Raw genomic sequence first — 17,894 nt, 5'->3', positions numbered from 1 at the left:
GCAACTTTGAAGTGTTCTGACAATCAAAATATGCCGGGTTGATATAGTTTGACACTTTTTATTCAACAGACGATCTCTGACAAACAACTTAAAGGGAAAAAGTATCAAGACTTTGCTTTATTGCAACGAAATCCAAATTCTTAAAACTGTCTTAAATTCATGAAAAATGGACACAATTTACTATTCATCCACAGACGTTGTTGTCAGGTGTATTAACACAAATGTCACATGGAAAGAAAGAACAGTCATCTGAGAGTCTGCACACCGACTTTCATCAATATCTAGTGTGTCCTCCCTGCGCACGCACCACCGATTCCAGACGCCTCCTCATTCCTTGGATGAGTCTCCGGATCTGATTCTGGGGGATCCTGTTCCACTCCTCATGCAGGGCAGCCGTCAATTCGTTGAGATTATGGACTGGTGGGTCTCTCTGCCTCACACGACGGCCAATAAAGTCCCACAAATGTTCAATGGGGTTGAGGTCAGGGCTCATGGCAGGCCATGGAATTCTGTCAATTGCATTTTGCCGCAAAAAATCATTTACAGCATGCGCCCTGTGAGGTCTAGCATTGTCGTCCATAAATATGGGTCTCGTTGCCAGAGGATGGTTCTCAAAATGAGGTACCACAGCCCTGTCAAGAACCTCCTGTTGGTAACGAACACCGTTAAGGTTGCCACGGATGGTAATGATATCCAACTTGCAGTTCATGGAAATGCACCCCCATACCATAACGGAACCTCCCCCAAAGGCCACAGTCTCCTGGATGTTCCGTGGAGCCATTGCTGTGTTCCTCTGCCTCCAGACCCGAGTACGACCGTCCACCATGTGCAGCAAGAACCGGCTCTCATCTGAGAAATGGACCTTCCTCCAAGAGGCAATGTTCCAGTGCAAACGGTCATTACACCAGGCCAGTCGGGCTGCCTTATGGGCTGGAGACAGTCTGGGTCGCTTGATTGGCCTCCTTGCCCGGTATCCTGCAGCTTTCAGACGATTCCGAACAGTCCTGTTCGAGATGGGTCTCCCTGGAAGCCACTCCTGTCTCAACCGAGAGCTCGAGTCGAAGGACCTGCGCCGTACAAGTCTCAGTAAAGCTCTGTCCTCCCGGACTGTGGTCTTCCTGGGTCTTCCTGGTCTAGGCAGGTCTTTAACTTCATTAGTGGCCCGGTATTTTTTCAAAAGTTTTGAAATTATGGAATGATGTCGTCCGATTTGAGTCCCGATTTGTCTTAGAGACATACCAGCATTCCTCATGCCGATTATTTGCCAACGAGTGGCCTCTGATAATTTCCTACGTGCCATGACATTGAAATGAATGAAAAACCGAATGCAATCGACAACCTGCGCTTGTAAACACCCCAGGGAAAAAGTGCATTTTTCGAAAGTTGAGGTTAAAGCAATGCACGTGCGCTGTGCAAGCTTCACGCGCGTCATATCAACCCATGAAAAGCTCATGCTGTATGTCAATACATCAAAATTGAATAATCAATCATCAAAATTACTTCGTTAAACTTTGTTAAGTTTTTATGTGTCTTTGAATTTGGTGTTGCTTAATTAATTTCCATATGTATATAATCAAACTTATGATGAAGATAAAATACACTACAGAAGTATTCTGTACATCAATCAGGCGACACGTTTGACAACCTAATATCTCTCTCAAGACATGTGCGTGAAAAGCCGATGGTTTGAACCCCAGATTTTATGTGATGTTTCAGGTTTGTCTACACCAGTTCAGCTGAAGATTAACTAACATCAATCACATCAAACTTAAATGCCGTGATTTAAGTAAGTTTTCTTGTCACTTCTTAATATACCTAATGTCGTCAGAGATTTCAGATTCAGTAATTTGCCTTATAATCCCTATGCCATTTGTTTATGCAAATATTCATGCCAAATCATTATCTAGTGTTAACGTATGTACTGTTAACTCCTAAACAGAATGTAGTCCGGAGTTTCTCAATATAGTATGACAAATAGAATGTAAAGAAATGCATCTCTTATAGGGCTGTTAGTGGGAATTCCTACTCCTGAGCAACAGAAAAACAACATCCAAGGTTCCCCATCATGTCAAGACTGATAAGGATCAAAGCTGATTTGATCTTGCAATACGAGTGGGGTGTTCTATGTTTTTATTGGATTCAGATAATCTCTTTCACACCATTTACACAGTACTCTAAATCCGTTTTTGTTCAAGCCTTTTGAATCAAGTTTTTCAATCGGAAATAGAAGCCATGCTCCTCTTACAAAGCCAACAAAATCGAATTTCTTCCCCAATTTCAAAGATAGCATTGTGAGAATCCATTGATTATTTGCTTTTCATTCAGATCCGAATTTTGGTAGGACTCTTCACATGTTAACAGGATCTGATCTCAGGAAACGAAACGAACCTCGGTCTGTCGGTCGTAAAAAACAGACAAACTTCACGGACATTATTTGAAGGTTTCAGTTAAACAATTATTGGAAAATTACAAGGCAAGCAAAGCCACAGAACATATTGATCATAACATTGGCGGCCCATGTTAGAAGCCAGAGTCATTACGATGTCATGTGTTGTCAACAGAAGAATGGGATGTCAGTTTATTTGACTTGCGGAGGATTTATGCACATACTTTTTGTGTACCTGTACAGCTTTACCCTGACAACGTTTTCTCAGCCATACTGCGTCATTTTAGCAATCCCTAAAACATGATTAAAGTTCTTAAAGTTCATATGTGTCGGTTTTATACTCTCAAATATCATTTAGCTCATGTAGTCGCAGTTCATGTCGACATAATTACACATACTTTGTTCTTGTTGGACACCAATTTATTAATTATGCCCGCACACGTCACTAACTACGTGCACTATATGATATGATGGATCGGATAGGTCATTCCCAGAAACAAGCTAATGATATATGCAAATGGTGCCACTAATAAAAACTACATAGTATCTCTATAAATCTGCCCTGTGCTTAACTGTTCAATCTGCTAATGACCAACATTCCCTATAAATTCAGATAATTATTTTCCAATTGTAACCAAGCATAAATAGAAGCTCCATACACTCAAGCACTGCATTTTGATTATCTTGACTCTCTATAGGTCGGTTCAGCATCTAACAGATATCAGCTGTTGACTAACGTTCTCTAATAATTCAGATAACTGATTTAACTATTATGGCTGATTACATGTATGTAAACAAGCATAAATATATACGGGCAATTCATTCAAACAAAACATTTTGAATTTTTTTCGTTTGCAGAAATTGATTACTGTGATAACAATTAATGTAATAAAACCTGGTGTAACATTCGATTGTTTGCTTATACTGCCTAGTAAATACTAGGAGGAAACGGTCTGTCCTTCACGGTACCCGAGGATTTCATAATACACTTTGTCTGATAAAGAAATGATTCTTAAAATACCTGAGTCCAATCGGCTAGTAATCCCCGTTACCAAAAACTACACCCTAAGACTGATTTAATTTGTATTACACCCCTTTCTGTCCTTACAGCGACTGCAAAATATTACGATTATTCTACCAACCAGAAGATCTCACAATACACTTTGTCTTATAGACATATTATTCTTAAACTTCCATTTGACTGATATTCCCGATACCTAACACCACATGCCAAGGCCAAGTCGCATCCAGTCAATGGCACCAAAATGATTGTTTATTGTCAGTGAGAGGGAATCGATGTGGTTGTTTGAAGATCAGAGCGAGGGGGCTAAAGTACTTTTTATATGATGTTTATACTTTTAATACATGAAAGGTCAACAGAAATAGTTTGGGGTCACGATCTGCTAAGACATATAATTTTAATACAGATAAAATGTTCATATTTTACGAATGATGATGAAAAAGTCATAACAAATAGTGTTTGTCATAACGTGAATTTGTCTTGCACCGTTGGCACCAGTTACAAACAGCAAAGGTAATTTGGCTTCCCTCTGATGACAAGAGTGAGTGAGTGAGTGAGTTAATATTTAACGTCACATCGGCAATATTTCAGCCATATTGTGACGAGAACATTCAACAATGAAAAGGACCATGTGTACATTACAAAACCTGTCAACGAAGGACAGTAAAACATCTAGAATATCACAGTTAGCATTAAATCTAGTGTGGAAAGTTAAAACTGATATCATTATATAAACAATACATTATAAAAACAGGCCATAGATCGCCAACAACAGAAGGTAGATCACCGCACTATTGACCATGGGGACTTACAGTACCGTTGCCAACCCACTTATTTACCCCTTTTGACCAGTGTGTTTGAAAGACGAAAATGTGAAAGAATCTGCAGTAATAAGAGTTTGTGATCTCAACTGATAGCAGGCTATTTATGACATTTAGTCCATATTTAACAAACTCAGAAAGATGGTTCTCGTGATACAGAGAATATTCTATGATTACCAAGAGGTTACTAAGAGACTGGTTCCAGTACAGTCGTGTAGTTACAAACAGTAGCAATTAAACCATCATGAGAAGTTCATATTTTGCAAGTCATTATTGGAACTGAACATCGTGGGGAGATTGTGTTTGTGTTAGTCAGATAGTACTCGGTAGCTGTACTGACAAAGCATAACGAAAACATATTCCCTCATCAGATCTGAAAGCCTATTGGTTTTTTCAATGGCCGCTGTCAACTGGTGAAGAAAATCCATGCTTATATTTCTGAGGGAGAGTTAACAACGGGAAAACTGAAAACACGACATTTTGCATTGAATCGTGAGTGAAGCGAAACGTTATATTTACAACGTTTCATTAAGATTGGTGTATAGATATATGGCAAGATATTACCTCGAAGTTAACACACGAGTGGTCTCAAACCAAAGTATATCCTCCAGAGGTGTTTACAATAATATCATTTTCAGAAAAGAATGACTGAATGACACCTAAAGAAAGCTTTGAAAAGAAACAGGTCATTAGCAGTTTGACGGTGTCAGCTTGTACAAATCTGATGACACACTGAAACTATTTATGACTTGTTGGCATCAGTGTAATGCTCATTTGAAAAAAACCCCTAGCTATGTTACACTCCATCACTCCCGTCTGAAGCCTAGCCTTCTGAGCACCTGCTGCAGATCATCCAATCTGTCAACCTCAGCTGCACAAATCCCCTTCTTCACCTCTCCACGTAATTAGATTGTCAGTAATTACTGTTTTTGCATGGTGGACACTATGTCTTCTGCCAGTGGAATCCATGTTTGTATAATTGAAGACTTACTTCCGGTAGAAGGCTGGACCTATATCCTGTTGTCAAGTTTATCTTAGAAACTGATGAGGTGGACAACTTAATAAGAAGCTGACAGTAAACTCGGTCTCTTCTCCCTTCGAGATATCAGCTTCTATTTGCATCCAACCTAACATTTTCCTTCAGTTGATCTCTTGTCTGCATAAAGCATTGAACACTTCCTTTGAAAAGGAGTAGGAGCGAGCTTTTCACATCTTATTAAAAAGAATTAATTTCGAATGTTTCTCATCGTTGTAAATGTATTGCAATTTCTACCTAATTTACCATGCGCCCTAGAGTGGTTACTCTTAATTAGGTGACCTGTAATGTCTGCCTACATATTATCTTCCCGATAATAACGATTAACCAAATGTCTTGTATTGGATGTTAAGTTTGCCAACTCGTCACCTTAAAGATTGCAGCCAACACTATCAAATATTTTTAGGAAACAATGTACATGCATACGAAGCCCATATCACTGGTATCAGCGTTGTTTGTAAGGCAACTAGTGATCAGCTTGGCCAGTGTTGAGCTGATAAACAGTTACACAATGATATGCATTGATGTGGCCAATGAAGTTCTGATGGAGAGTGCTATAAATCTAATAATCAGCATCAGGATGCCAATATTAATTTATAATTGTTTTTTCCCCCGTTAGATGGATGTGTTTAAATTGAAGGAGGTAATCGTTAAGACTGCCGTCCTGTCACCCACAATGAGTTTATTGTCTGTGTTACATAGGCCAGACACGACTATCTGTGCGACGTTTATTGGTATAAAGTGACCCTACCTGCAAGCAGTCTTAAACGACCTCGGGAACAAATTCCCATTTTACTGGCGATGTTTGAATTGGGTAATTGGCATGTATATATTTCAATGTTCGTTGCAACTGTGGCGTTAATAACGATCAACGGGATTTTTAAGATGTAAATTTATATGAACAACTTATGGGGGAAACCCTCCTCCTTCGATATACCTAATCATCCTGGTATGGGACCACAAGAGGAACCAAGACGAGCACGTGTTGGAAGGTAATGCTTAGTTGGAAAATGAGGGGTTAGGAAAATAGCGTCAGCGAGATAGCTGAACATATGTAACATACACCAAGTAACAACTTCGCTCATGCTGGAAATGGTGTTAAGATATGTAAATTCTCTGCTCTGTATGATTTGTTTGAAGTAATGTACCCTATATGTATGAGTGACTGGGTTCTATTTGAGAGAGGTGTTTAAATGGTGGCCGTTGTTTGAGTGTGAGTGTGTATGGAAGTGAGTGGGATCGTGGGTTGAGGAGTGAGTGAATATAGTTTAAAGTTGTTTTGAACAGTATTAACGTTACATCATGTCATGTCAACTGGAGGTGATCGGAAAATCTGATACCAAAGTGTTGATGCTCCTCTCATTGTGTTTTATGGCAAATCAAAACTGTCTCTGTATGATATGTCACATTAAGACTCACTGTCAGTGGGGTGCCGAACTGACACTTAGTGTCTTCTCGATGGTAAATGAAGACGTGTTGCCAGTGTGATTTCATATTAGCACTTGGTGTCTTCGTGGTGGTAAATAAAGATTCACTGTCAGTGTAATGCAAAATCAATACTTGGTGTCTGTTTTATGGTAAAGTATGACTTGCTATCAGTGTAATTCTAACTGACGCCAGCTGTATGTGTGCTAAAACAGGCCCCAGGGTACCTTAAGTCCAAACCAGTACTTACTCCTTATTTCAAACGGACAGTGCGATGGTAATCTCAGACAGTCTGTGTGTGTGACTAACCTAATACTTGGTGTCCGCGTTGCTCCCTGTCGAATACATACCTGAGTTCAGAGGTTCTCCTGAGAGAGGACGCTTACTGGCTTTGTAGTAATGGGTGCTGTTTAGTCAGTAAAGCTTCGTGTAGACCTTGTCGACATGGATGACCTGTTTGGACATAATTTGCTCTTGAATTCTGGTAGTGCTTAAGAAATGCTCGCCTGCCTGTACCATGACGACATCTATCTCAGTGTCAGACAAAACGGATAATCACAGCATGAGACATGACTCATCAGTGACACATCAACCATGGCTTAGACTGTGCCCATTTGATCTTCATCTTTATCGTTTCCAACGACTGGTATTGAATGCTGGGCTTTCATCTTTTGCCAAAGTCACCAACAATTACAATGAGGTAATGTAAGGGAAATATCACAAAGGGAATAAACACAAGCACAGCCGTTTAATGTTAATCAACATGCAAGCTGAGGTAACGAAACGAACTGTATAGCAACAGATGGCATATTCCATTCGTCGACGGAGATTCAATCTGCACCTTTTTTGCAACGACGAAATGCAACATAAAGTCCTACATAATTAGTTGATGCTAATCACATGAACATCAAAGGCGCTGTAATGATAATATTGCATGTTCTATGGAACATCAACTTCATGGCCTTTGTGATTTAAATTAAAATTTTGGCATTGGAGAAAACCTTCTTTTAAACTTCAACGAAAAATAACTAAGTCATAGAATCTTTGAATGGCATTTAGAAGTGATACACATAAAGACACGCGTACGAGTGTTTTTATGGAAGACAACTTCTGAAGAAACACGACGTTTCCAAGTATATTCTTACTTCTTCATCAGGTGAATGAAACAATGGAGTACAGCGAGCTATTTATGTACATGTAGAAACAACAACAGACTGACAAAGGAAGCCAGTAATTAATTGGTGGATGGACAGGTGTGGAAGCCAGGGGGCTGTTTACCCAGGCATGTTTGTTAAGACAAACAATGTGCAGTCAGATGGGGTGGGGTATAATGGACAAGGGAAGCCAGGGGGTTGTTTACCCAGGCATGTTTGTTAAGACAAACAATATGCAGCCAGATGGGGTGGGGTATAATGGACAAGGGAAGCCAGATGGGGTGGGGTATAATGGACAAGGGAAGCCAGATGGGGTGGGGTATAATGGACAAGGGAAGCCAAGGCGTGTAATCCAGACGTGGGTGATGTGGTAACAGTGGTGGCATGTAACAAATGGGAGTGGGCCTTATTGGTAGTAGGTACAAGGATGAAGCGGGCAGCAATGATAATAACGGTTGGGACTTATTAATATTGGAATAATTCATTATATTCAATATTAAAGGTGACACGTATAGGAAAAAAAAATCACATTTGTCTTCTGTGAACCTAAAGGATTTTTTTATATTACTTAATATCAATGTTTGAAAATATACACTCTTGAAAATATACACTCATTTTTCTTACAATAAATGTATGAACCCTATTATAAGTGCTGAAATGTTATGCCATTGTGAGGCCTCTGTTTGCCGAGCTAAACAGGCCACAGTTGCCGCCCTTTGATTATGACGATTTAGACTGGTCTCCTTTCTAGTCCCAAAGCCAAAAGATGTAAATACTGCCATAAAACCACATGAAAAAAAGCAGATGGAAAAATACGAAAGAGGCATTAGAAATGAAAGCGTAGACAGCAAGAAATGATTGTGTGTATTTCCATTCATAACCTCAAAGAAAATATAAAACATGCATAACAATGTTGACGTGCTTATGACATCACTATCAGGAAGTGACGTTCCCAAAGTGACGTGTTCATCGACACGGGTACGCAGGATGTTTGGAAGGAAAGTTTCGTTGTTTCAGGCAACGCTTGAATGAAAATATGTGACATGTGAATAGTCAGACATATGCTGACAATCTGCTGGTTGTTATTTTCAACATTGTTATCAAGGGCAATAGTCAGAAATGAGGAGAAACGCCCTCATAGTTGTGGGTGAGTTTGCCTCAGCCATAGAGTCCCGCTTGCGGATGCTGTGAGATGTTGTGTTGAATCGTGGAAATAACTGGGATACACCTGATTTTATTAACTGTCTCTAGGTACGATTCTCTTTCCATGGATGTTCTAAAACGTATGAGCAAGTGTATCCAACGTGGAGGCGAACGGAGCAATCACAGTATGAGGAAACGATACACGGTATAAAATCTGACATGGGCTTTGTTTACATTTCAAATGAATGGCCCTATCTAACTGTATGAGCAATTCAAGGATTCATGTAAGGATGATGGTTTTGAATTATAGTTGTAATTTAATGGTCAAACCATAACGGACATACGTGTGACCTGATTCGGAAAACACACTGTCTGAAAGTTAAGCTCGACATTGGCACAGTTTCCAAAAGATTCTCATGGATTCTCGTTTCATAAATGATGTTTCAGAACGATCACTCATGATTTGGACAAACACTGAAAATACCGGAGATCACGATGGTAGGGTTTTCTTTTGTTTTGCATTTTTTTATATCGACTTTACCTGTGGCATTGGACATTTCAATCAACACACACTATAGATAACGAAAGACGCAATGGTGATTTAGTGTCGTGACTGGCCAGATTTAGAATCCATGTAATTTTCACCAGATTTTGCCCTGCAACGAGCGGATGATGTAATTGGAAGACATATTTTAAACAGATTTCAAAACTGCGAATTGAATCTTTGGGATGTATTTGGATATGGTCTCGACATCAAGGTAAAGGTTGAAGAGGAGGAAGAAATATTGTACGATTTATTTAGGAATCTACCAAACGTTGAATGCAAGCTAGATGTAGTGCATGTATACGTTTGAGTTTGGGTGAAAGAAGTCACTGTTGGTTGGAAAGACGACCGAGTCAGGTTTAATGTTATACAGTTTGGTAACGTGGTAACTCTTCTCCTACAAAGTAACAGTGTGGAACTTACCCCATAGCCAACTTACGGCCAGGCAACAGGTGGATTAAAACAGTAGCGTGCGCATTGAGACACAAGCACCACGCCTATACCTGCACCACGTGAAATGGGTCTAATAAGGTCTTACAAGACGTCATTTGTTTATTCTTTGGCACCAGTGACGTCATTTCCAAGGGCCGTAAGCATTGGTAATTTGTTGTGGATATAAAGCTTTCGGTTAATGTAGACAGTTTGAATCGATATAACGCCAAAAATAGTTACTAAACATTTCTCATGATGAAGAAGTGAAAGCATAATGTTCGTGTACACCTGCCCTTTAAGAGGAAAACAAACATGTTTGATAATTACTATGGCATATTTTTTCGATTTTTCGAACTGTCTTAGCTCAATGACAATCGTAAAAAACAGTATGAATATCGAAAGACGATCTTAGCGCTAACAGAACTTAGAAAACCTAGGCCCAGGAGTATCAGTAAGTTAGGAACACATACATAAAATGCTATTAACCGCTATTTTGTCAAGCTGAAAGGCTTTCATGTGGATGAGAAGGAAATCCGCCACAGAATAGGTAGGTACGACAACTAGCCATGATTTTGAAAATTGCTAGGCTACTCGGCTTTCAAACCATGTTTGGAATATTCTTGTACATTATGGTTTGAAAGCCGAGTAGTCTAGCAAATGTAACCATTAAACATGTCACGTCTACCGAAATGTTCTATAGATGAGAAGTATATTCAGATTCTTTTGTATGAAATATACATAGCATCGGCAACAGAACTGTGGTTATTTATTTGGACACTAATGAATTTGATAAGAACAGTGAAGAGTGTATCTGAGGTGTATTAATTGTTTTTGTGGTCTTGATTAATGATCCATTGAAGACTATTGGACGCTATGGACACATCAACGCATGGGTCACTTTTCATCATGTAGATATCGGGAATTGATTGTATCTTTGTCACTTCGTAAATAATTACCATCAGTGAAAGGTGTTCCATCTTCGACAGCAGTATGTGAAAAATTTTCATCTCTAAATACCAACATGGGGTGGTATCTTCAGGTTTTCTGCTGGTATACAGCGTTAAGTTGACAGGAATGTAAATTGAATTGGATAATGTAACAATGCCCAATCAGTCCAAACGTGTCTGGTCCCATGCATAAGCGATGGATGATGACCGTGAACATGGACCAGGATGAGATAGCGGTGGGTGATCACTGGGAACACAGACCAGGATGCAAAAGTGGTGGGTGATCACAAGGAGTGAGTGAGTTAATATTTAACGTCATATCGGCAATATTGCAGCCATATCATGACGAGTGATCACAAGAAACGTGGACCAGAGTAAGATAGCGGTGCGTGATCACCGTGAACATGGATTTTTAAGTGATAGCGATGAGTGATCACTATGGACATGAACCAGGATTAGATAGCACTGGGTGATCACTGTGAACATGGACCAGGATGAGACAGCAACGAGTTATCACCGTGAACGTGAACGAGCATGAAATAGCGGTGGGTGATCACAAGTTAAAGAAATTGATGTAAATAAGACCTGGACAGTTACATTCTGTCATCTTGCTAATTTTTCGTCTGTTCCAGACACACGTTACATCCAAGAACAGTCTTCTCAGGTACACCAGCAGGTTTCACTGAATTTTAATGTGGTTAATCAACACCAAGTAACTCATCAAATTGCCCTCTGAAAATCAGCCGGATATCTCGTGTCATTCAATCTGTCGAGCTCAGCTGCACAAATCCTCTCCTTCACCTCTCCACGTAACTTGATTATCAGTGATTACTGACTTTGTTTCACGCTGTTTGTCAGTGGTTGACACCGTCTTGCCTCCCAATGGAATCCATGTTGGTATTAATGAAGATTTAATTCCGATGGAAAGTTGGACTAATTTGCTGCTAACAAGTGCATTTTGAAAATTGACGAGCTGGACTTTTGATAAGGAGCTCACAATGAGAATAAGTTAATTTGTATCCACGTGACCATTTTATGTGGTAGTCATAAGCATCAGGAGTTTTTCATATCGTTTTTAAATTTTTTTTCCAAGTTAAATACAGGCGTTTTGTCAGTATGTATACTTTACAAATCTACATCTAATACAGTTGGAGTTGCAGGTGTCCTGTGTTATACGTCCCTCGGAGTTGAAAAGTAATGTGAAGTGAAAAAGCTTTAAATGACACCTTACAAAAGTGACCTCTGTGGAACATGGATGAACTGGATGTCGCAAGATCGTCAAAATAATTATTGCTGTCTATTTTATGAGTTTCAGGGAAACGTTCAGCGCTGCTAAGTTTTGAACAAAAAGTCCGTTCTCAAGGCAGACCGCCAAAGAAAAAAAAAACACCAACGCAGCTGTTGATGTAATAGCAACGTGACTCTGAGCGTCACAGTTCTAAAGTTCAACCACCCAGTAAAATCTTCACCATGTCGTGTATGTTTTCCACTTGCAACTGTCCCTGGGTAGACAAATCCACGCATTCTCTTTATCAGTATAATTATGATAGTGAACATGGATCAAAAGGGGAAGAAGAATCTGTGGAATATCTTTAAATGCGAATCATCTTAAGTAGAAAGCAAAAACTGAGAAGAAAACATAAAATGAAGTGACTTATCTTTGGATATCTTTGTAACTAGTCTCAAAGGACAAATCCACCTTATGACGGCCACCTGGTGTCTTCACTGTTTGATTGTGGTTTGTGAATGCATGCTTATCATGGATGTAAAATCGCGGCACTTGACTTTGTAAAGTTTATGTGTATTTTAAGTATTAACATTATGTACAGTCTATACAACTGGGGCGTCACGATATGGCTGAGATACTGCCGATGTGACGTTAAATGTTAACTCACTCACTCACTCACTATACAACTGGAGAGGCTACCAGTTAATACATATTATATATAATGCATAAGATCAGATTATGACTGCAAAATCTAAAACGCTAGACCACGTCCATGCTGGTATGTCCACTTGTTTTCATTGCAGCACTTATCATTATTTTGATAATTCCATCTTAGCTCCAGCGCATGAGTTGTCAATTATTTTCGTTTATTTGTAATCATCACGTTTTTGGATATATTATTTATAGTAAATATTTTAAACATAATTAATGCACACATTAGAACAATACTAAATTATTAACAACCGATGAAGTGTTATTGGAAACTTTGATTTTTGTTTGTATGCAAACCTCTACAACGGTGTAACCTGTGATTGGATCGTAATGCATAGTAAATGCCACGAGTAGCATGTATTTATTACTGTTAGTAATAAATCATACAAGTACTTTCGCCGTCAAAGTTTGATCTTCAAACGACCTCATCGACTCCCACTCCCAAGCAATAAACCTGTATTTATGGTCATGGATTTGATACGTCTGTGTCTTTTGGCCTTCGATATCACCACAGGAGTGTGGTTTCTTGTATTATGTTCACTAACCGCTTGGATTTATAAGATTTATGAAATTTATATGTAATATATTCTGTATTATGAGAGTCTTTGGCAAGCAGTCACGACAAGCAACGAAACAAGCATAATAATCAGTTTTAAATACATAACACGTCGTTATCACAGTAATACAAGACACTATTATGGATGACAACTTCTTTACGATGTTTCAAGGCTAATTCTTGCCCCACCTGACGAAGGGCAATCGTGATACCTTGTTTCTGGGAATGTTTTTTTCCCAATTCATCAAAATTGTGTTGATATAGTCAGTTAATTGTGTTCAACAAGCAGTGCCCGTCCATGACTAGTGATTAGTGTCTGACAAACATGCCATTATTGTCCTTGTTCAACAAGCACTTTGAGCATATGTATGCTAGTTAGACTCGCTTAACTAAATAGATGGACTCGAGGCTTATTGTTTATCACAAGAACTTAAATAGTATGTAATGGGTTGCCACTTCAATACTAGAAATGACGCAGTTTTCCTATCAACACACAGTATAGGTACACAAAAATGTTATAAGCATAAATCACCCAATATATTGGCATCCGACGCTTTTGTTGACAAGGCAAGACATCATAATGACGTTGGCTGCTAGTATAAGCCGACAATGTTATGATCAATACGTTGTATGCATTTGCCCTCTTGTCATGCAGTTTTCCAATAAACGTTTGACGGAACGCCCCAAATAATGTCGCTGAATTTTGTCTATATTTACGTCCGGGACATGAGGTTTCGTTTCGTTTCCAGAGATCTGATCCTGTTAAGACGCGAAAGACCTCCCCCCGAAATTCGGATCCGAATTACAAGCAAATAATCAACGAATGTTTCTATGCTATCTATGATGTTAAGGGAGCAATTCCATTCTTTTGACTTTGTGAGAGGAGCATGGCTTCTAATTTTGATTGCTCTAGTAATATTAGAGGTATCCAGTCAGGAACCCTTCATTTGAACGGCGTAAGCGAACACGGATTTAGAGTACTGTGTAAATAGCGCAAAAGAGATTATTTAAATCAAATTAAAGCCTGCAACTGCCCACTCTGATTGCAAAGTCATTCAAATTAACTGCTTTCGTCACTTCTTCTGATCTTGACATGATGAGGAAACTGGGACGTTGTTTTTCAGTTGCTCTGGAGTAAGTATGTTCACTGAGAGCTTTATAGAAAATTGATTTCATAACAGTATATTTTGCATTTATTATGTTACATTGAGAAGCGTTACCGATTCAAGTAAGGCTTTGGTGTCACTGTTTACATTTCATATTTTAATTGTACATAATCATTGGAATGTATGAGGTAAATTGTTGGTGAAGAGCGTTGAATCTCTCTGATGTCACTATGTTCATGCACATATTTTCAGAGAGACATTACCTTGTCAAGGGTAACTCATTGAGTGATGCAGCACGATGCTGGATCTAAGCACTTTGGATACGATTGCATGAGTCAGCCAAGTCAGCCTCATACAACAAGCATGTTACTGAACAACAATTCTAGACTGAGTCTTCACTGTTCCAGAGTTAAAAGAACTTCCATAGAAAAATGAGACCGAAAACTGTATCTAAAATACCACACTGACAAAGTCTGCAAGTGCTACTGTTCCATTTCACAGTCGTTAGTAGTATCAGAAACCCCATGACAGCACATGCATCAAGGCGTTTGTTATGGATTGCTAGAATTGTATTTTCCGGTCTTTAATTCATAACCCGCATTTTGAGCAAAATGTCAACGCGAGTCCAGTAACTTCTGTACTCTCTTTAAATTTGTTGCCTGTGGGGTTTAGAATCGCAAGTCAAGCCTACCAAAGCTTCAATGAGACTGACCGGGACTACCTTAATGAGTTTGTCACAAAACACAAACCAGTTCAGTTCAGTCATCTGCAGACAAATATTTATTCACAAACTCAGATCATTCAGCTATGGAGCTTAAAACCTCCTAACACTTGGGCCAAGACTTTTCCCGTCTTTTGAACCTTTCATAAGACTTATCAAAATTCTAAATTTTCAGCCACTTCATTCATTTATGCACTGAGAAATGTTTTAGTCATTTGTATTATCTTGACTATGTATATCTATTATCTTGTTTCACTTTGAACATACATTATGTATAGAATCCAGCACAATATAGATTCTAAGGCAGCGTGAACACGCATTAGTATAATATGATGCCTGTTAGAGTAGCAAAACGTACATTGACGTGTAATGAGAAGTAGGCGGTGTAAACGTGCATTTGGGATAATGCAACGAAATATTGGCGGTTAAAAAGTGAATGGGAGTGATTTGACGGCTCTGAGGGTATGTAACCGTGCATTGTGATGATGTTACTCCTTGAAGGCAATGTAGCTGGGTGTGTTATAAATATTTGTATCCCAATGAACATTGACAACACAGAAATACATCTTATGCAGTAGTCCATTTGAACTAAACATACACGCCTCTTATGGTGTTAGGTGACATTCAAAAGACACAGATGTACATGTCCTAGAAAGCTCGTGCGGAAACGAAATGTTACTGTCTTGGAGTAGGAGTCGATGAGGGTTAACGATCAAAGTGTGAGGGCTGAAGTAGTAACGTGATTCACTGCGATGATTCAAATAAGTGAGTGAGTGAGTGAGTGAGTTAATATTTACCGTCACATCGGCAACATCAGCCATATCGTGACGAGAGTAATTCATTTAAAATATTGAAAATAGATTCAAATAAGAGTAGTTTTTTTCTGAAAACATACACAAATTTGGAAAAGTAACAAATGCTTGCTAGGAACCGTCTGTGCTATTTAACGGATCAGTCCGATTAGAGGATGAAGTGTTTTTGTAGTCTGATTTGAAGGATATTCGAAAATGAGAACTTTACCGAAGTCATTTCATTTGTGGTTAAGTTGCAGATTTTTTACCAAGACTGACAATTCTCTCATTTATGTATTATGTACGCTCCCTACTACCTGTCGATATTTTACTTATGATACATTATATTTAACAAATATAGTTTAAGATCATCATCTGCTACAGTTTACTTGATTACAAATCACATTTAGTTAGTGTTGTGATTCTTATACGGCGAACATGTGTTCTGTGACACCTTTGGCAGCATTTACAAACGCATATTTTTGTTTTCTACAAAGGTATGAATGCAATAACTCTGACACAATTCGCAGTGAAAGCCATCTGTCATGGTTTTCTTCTCCTGCTGGTTCATGTTTTCACAGAATAGACAATAAATCTTAAATTGTGATCCCATTTTGGACCATGGACCAATTTTATTAGTACAGTCAGGTACAGACAGTGACCATCACACCATAAGTCAAGTCACTGACATTCTCTAACACATTCCTGTAATTGGACATCTTGTACGGGATTGTGTTTGTACAAGACACAACGCGTTTAGTATCGTCATACGTCACTGGATGATTCCATAATATTTATGCTCTAGCTTAAAAGAAATTCCAGTAATACCCTTAATCAGATTCATACACTCATTACCATGTACTGAACCCTGTAATGGTCAATATAATATTTTGACAAAGAGAATCCGTGTGTATATTTAATCAGGGAAAATTACTACAGGGCCACATACAATATATGGTCATTTAACATGCAAAGACTGACGTGTGACTAGAAAACGGTTCAGTATGATTCGGGCATTTAACAGGTATTACAACAAAATATATTAGGCATCAGTCTAATATTTGCCACAAATCAACAAGCGAATGATCTGAAACCAGTGTCACAGAAAATAATGACCCACGCCCACAAGACATGAAGTAAAGGAAAACAGATAATTTTCTAATGTTTGCATTTTTGTCTCATACCAGAGGACGATAAATTGATGCCATAAGTCAGAAACAGCTTCATCTGTGTCATCTTGAAACTGTTATCGGCTCACTTTCATCAATTTACTATCTGGTTTTACAACAAAACGTTCGACTTCAGCCCCTTTTCACTCTATCAGTTGTTGGTGATCTATTGCCCGTGTTTTATATTGTACCGTCTGTCTCTGCTTACAGTGATTTAGTTTTACATGCTATTTTTATGTTCATATCTGTGATAGTCTAGTACTTTTATTGTCCATTGTCGACAGGTTTTACCTATCCAGACATTTTCATTATTTTAAATGAATTGTTCTCGTCACGATATGGCTGCAATATTGCCTGTGTGACGGTAAATATTAACTCACTCACTCACTTACTCATTCTGTCACTCCCATCTGAATCCTATCCTAATTGAATAACACCAAGCTGCTTATCAATGAGCCTTTGAACGATCTTGTGCCGTCCACTATGTCACCCTCCGCTGCATAAATCCTCTTCTTCACCTAACTTGATGATCAGTGTTTCCTGGACTTGTTTTTTCTGTTTTCCCATGGTAGACACTGTCTTTTCTGCCAGTGGAATACCTGTATTAATGTTCTGGAAGAAGATTGGCTCTGCATTCTGTTTATCTGGAAATTTGAGGAGCAGAACACTTGAAAAGTATATGCACTTCTTTTTTCAACCAAGC

The sequence above is a fragment of the Haliotis asinina genome, chromosome 4, assembly GCF_037392515.1.
Source record: "Haliotis asinina isolate JCU_RB_2024 chromosome 4, JCU_Hal_asi_v2, whole genome shotgun sequence".
Lineage (NCBI taxonomy): Eukaryota > Metazoa > Mollusca > Gastropoda > Lepetellida > Haliotidae > Haliotis > Haliotis asinina.
The sequence above is the reverse complement of the archived record's forward strand: the minus strand, read 5'-3'. Positions refer to the sequence as shown.